At 40.4% G+C, this 4,435-nt stretch overlaps 1 non-coding gene across 1 annotated transcript; it reads right to left on the reverse strand.

Annotated features, from left to right (window-relative positions):
* Positions 1 to 2,992: 2,992 nt before the first annotated feature.
* Positions 2,993 to 3,099, reverse strand: LOC123812216. The gene has a single exon (XR_006784505.1). It is a non-coding gene; the product is annotated as a U6 spliceosomal RNA (small nuclear RNA).
* Positions 3,100 to 4,435: the final 1,336 nt, after the last annotated feature.

The following is a 4,435-nucleotide window of genomic DNA, read 5'->3' on the forward strand; positions in this document are numbered from 1 at the left end:
ATTTTCTTTATGTATTTGGGTGCTCCTATGTTGGGTGCATATATATTTACAATATTTATGTCTTCTTGGTGGATTCTTCCCTTGCATATTATGAAGTGACCTTCTGGATCTCTCTTTATGGACCTTTTTTGGAAGTCTATTTTGTCTGATAGGAGTATTGCTACCCCGGCTTTTTTTCCCTGTCCATTTGTTTGGAAGGTTTGTTTCCAGCCCTTCACTTTCAGCCTGTGTAGGTCTTTTATCCTGAGGTGCATCTCTTGTAGACAGCATATATGTGGGTCATTTTTTCTTATCCATTTAGCTATTCTATGTCTTTTAATTGGAGGATTTAATCCATTTACATTTAAGGTTATTATTGATAGGTATTTATTCATTGTCATTTACGTGCCTGTGTTCCTCTCTCTCTCTCTCTTTTCCTTCCCTTCCTTAAAGCAGTCCCTTTAGAATCTCTTGCACAGCTGTTTTGGTGGAGGTGTATTCTTTTAGACTTCTTCTGTCTGGGAAGCTTCTTATTTGGCCTTCTGTCTTGATTGAGAGCCTTGCTGGATAAAGTAGCCTTGTTTGCAGACCTCTGGTTCTCATTACCTGGAGTATTTCTTGCCATTCTCTTCTGGCTTGAAGTGTTTCCATTGAGAAGTCAGTTGTTAGCCTTATTGGGGCTCCCTTGTATGTTACTTCCTGTTTTTCCCTTGCTGCCTTTAAGATTCTCTCTTTGTCTTGAAATTTTGCCATTTTAATTATGATATGTTTTGAGGTGGGCCCTTCGGGTTCCTCCTGATTTGGAGTCTTTGTGTTTCCTGGATTTTTGTGACTTTTTCTCTCATCAAATTAGGGAAGTTGTCCTTCATTACTTTTTCGACTAGGTTTTCTATCCCTTGTTCTTCTTCTTCTCCTTCTGGTATCCCTATTATATAGATATTATTACGTTTCATATTGTCTTGCATTTCTCTTAATCCCTCTTCATTCTTTCTGAGCCTCTTTTTCTTTTCTTGCTCTTTCTGGATGTTGTTTTCTACTTTTCTTAGCTCAATAATCTGATCTTCTGCTTCATCGATCCTGCTTTTCATTCCTTCTACTGTGTTCTTCAGTTCAGAAATTGTATTCTTCATTTCCTCTTTGCCTTTGTTGAGAGTTTCTATTTCCTTTTTCATGTTTATGTAGTTTGCAGTGAGATTGATGTAGTTTCCCTCTAATTTCTGATAGCTCATTGTGAGTTCACTGAATTTCCTGATAATCATTGTTTTGAACTCACTATCTGATGGTTGAGTTGCCTCTATTTCATTTAGCATTTTTCCTGAGGCTTCCTCATTTCTCTTCAATTGGGGGTTGTTTCTTTGTTTTCTCATTGTTCGTGGGTTTCTTCTTGTTAGCCTCTGTTTCTTAAATTGATCTGTTCTGTTTCCCTGCAATTATGGTGTGAACTTCTGTGGTAGAATACTTGTGAGATTCAGTGGTACAATCTCCTTCATGTATCCTGGTGTTCACAGTTTCCCCCTACTTTTTTTTGTGATCAGTTGGAGGAGTAAGGCAAAATGGTTTAAGACAGCAAGACAGTGTACTATAATATTTACATTAGCAGCCAGTAGAGAAGAGATGGGTTATCCTTTGGCTCCTTATAGTGTTAACCATGATCCACCACCCCACTATCCACGTTTTAGAAAGGATTGAAAGAGGGTAGGACTCTTATTTGGGAGGAGAGGATTGATAGTTGGATCTAGGAAGCTGTGAGGCTGTGGGAGGTCAGATTCTAAGGTAGGGTTGGATTAAAGATTAGTATATAGGAATAGTGTGTAAAAGAATAGAGAGAACCCCCACAATAGTATAGTTGAGGAAATTGCAAAGTGGGCTGAGATCAGGTAGGGGTATTGAGTAGTATTTACAATTGTATGGACTAGGTCTTATTAACAGTAATTGTAAAGTGACAGTCTTGTGGCAGAATCGATGAGATCTAGATAACAAGAATAAAGAGTATAGAACCTTGAGAGGTGTATTAATGGAACACAGATGAAGTATAGTAAATTATCAACACACCATGACTGAGATACCATGGGGAACCTATCAAATTACAGTATAACCAGCCAAGAAGATTATACAAAAAGAAAAAGAATACCAAAATATTATTAAAATAGCCCTGGCTGGCGTAGCTCAGTGGATTGAGTGTGGGCTGGGAACCAAAGTGTCTCAGGTTCGATTCCCATTCAGGGTACATGCCTGGGTTGCAGGCCACGGCCCCCCACAACCACACATTGATGTTTCTCTCTCTCTCTCTCTTTCTCCCTCCCTTCCCTCTCTAAAAATAAATAAATAAAGTCTTAAAAAATATTATTAATATAAAAAATGTCGGAAAGGTGAGAAAAAAATAATACAAATTTACAGTAACTTGCAAGTTTAAAAAAAGGAAAGAAAAGCAGAAGATGGAGTGCAGGAGAGATAAATTTGGAGTGGAAAGAATATTATTAGGATGAATGGAAGAGAAACATGAGGGATTTCAAGATATAAAAATAGCAAGAATTGAAAAATAAAATGTCACTTAAAACACAAGATAAAATCAATCAACCAACAACAGCCACAAAAACCAAACCAAACCAAACCAAACAAAACAAAATGAAAAAAAACCCGCTGTTGGTTTCTAACTGGCCAGACCAGTTTTTCTGATCTTGCTGGCTTCAGCTGGCAGAGGGACCTTTGAAATGCTTCTCTCTCTTCCCAGCCAGATCTCAGCAAGTCTCTCAGGAACCCTAGGCACTCCTGAGCACACTCGCTCTCCAGAGCTCACTTCCACGTTCTTCTGGACTCCGGGGTCCCTGCAGGGTTCCAGCTCTATGATCTCAGGAGGCACCCACGATGTTTTGGGATTCACTGCACCCTCCCTGGGAGTCGTAAAAGGGCACACCCCTCCACCAAACTTTTGAGATTCCTGCTCTAGGATCGCCCTAAGCGCTGTGACCCTTCCAGGTTCACAGCTCACGAGTCAGTATTCCAGATGGGGTGAAAAAATATGGAACGCTTCATGAATTTGCATGTCATCCTTGCATAGGGGCCATGCTAATCTTCTCTGTATCTTTCCAATTTTAGTATATGTGCTGCCAAAGCGAGCACTATAATATTTTCTTATAATTCTTTGTATTTCTGTGGTGTTAGTTGCTACTTCTTCTCTTTCATATCTGAATTTACTTATTTTGTATCTCTTTAAAGGTTTATCACTCTTTTTTCCTATTTCTTAAAAAATTTATTGTTGTTCAAGTACAGTTTTCTGCCTTTTCCCTCCAACCCCCACCCCAGTCATCTCTACCTCACTCCCCTGATTCAACCCTACCTTAGTTTTGTCCATGTGTCCTTTATAGTTGTCCCTGAAAACCCTTCCTGTCTTCCCCCCTTCTCCTCATTATCCCCTCCCATCTCCCCTCTGGTCATGTCTATTTGTTCTTAATGTCAATGTCTCTGGCTATATTTTGCTTGTTTGTTAATTTTGTTGATTATGTTCCAGTTAAAGGTGAGATCATATGGTATTTGTCTTTCACTGCCAGGATTATTTCACTTAACATAATGTTCTTCAGTTCCATCCATGCTGGCACAAAATGTAGGAGCTCCTTCTTTCTTCTGTGTAGTATTGCATTTTGTAAATGTACCATAGTTTTTTCATCCATTCATTTACTGATGGGCACCTAGGTAGTTTCCAGCACTTGGCTATTGTACATTGTGCAGCTATGAACATTGGGGTGCATAGGTTTTTCTGGATTGTTGTTTCAGGGTTCTGAGGATATAATCCCAGTAGTGGAATTGCCAGGTCAAAAGGCAGTTGCATTTTTAATTTTCTGAGGAAGTTCAATAGTGTTCTCCATAGTGGCTGCACCAGTCTGCAATCCCACCAACAGTGTACTAGGATTCCCTTTTCTCCACAACCTCTCCAACACTTGTTGTTGCTTTGTTTATGATGGCCATTCTGACTGGTGTGAAGTGGTATCTCATTGTGGTTTTAATTTGCATATCTCGGATGGCTAGTGATGCTGAGCATCTTTTCATATGTCTCTGTGTTGGGAGCCGCCCTGCCTGGTCTCAGGAAGCTGTTACCCCCCGTGACTTAGGCTGAGTGAAACACCTCCAGGCCAGAAGGCACTAAGGAGGCAAAACTTATTTCCCTGGCATGATCGGCAGTAAATGACAGATAACAATTCTCTAAGAAAGGGAATGAATCTAAGACAGACACGATCACGTGGGAATGCCCTGAGAGAACAGGCTGTAGAAATGAAGGGGTGATCGACATCAATCCCTGCCCCCTCGGCTTTGTCAAAGCCTGAGTCCTTGTTCTTAGATGTGAGAAATCCAAGTTTCCTGGCTGGCTTTGTCTTCTCTATTAACTCAGGCCTGCTGGGGCAGCCCAGACCAGAAATGGTGGACCCCCAGGGTGATCAGGCCTGGGACATAGAATATACAA

The sequence above is a fragment of the Phyllostomus hastatus genome, unplaced genomic scaffold, assembly GCF_019186645.2.
Source record: "Phyllostomus hastatus isolate PE091 unplaced genomic scaffold, TTU_PhHast_1.1 phas_scaffold_78, whole genome shotgun sequence".
NCBI classification, from domain to species: domain Eukaryota; kingdom Metazoa; phylum Chordata; class Mammalia; order Chiroptera; family Phyllostomidae; genus Phyllostomus; species Phyllostomus hastatus.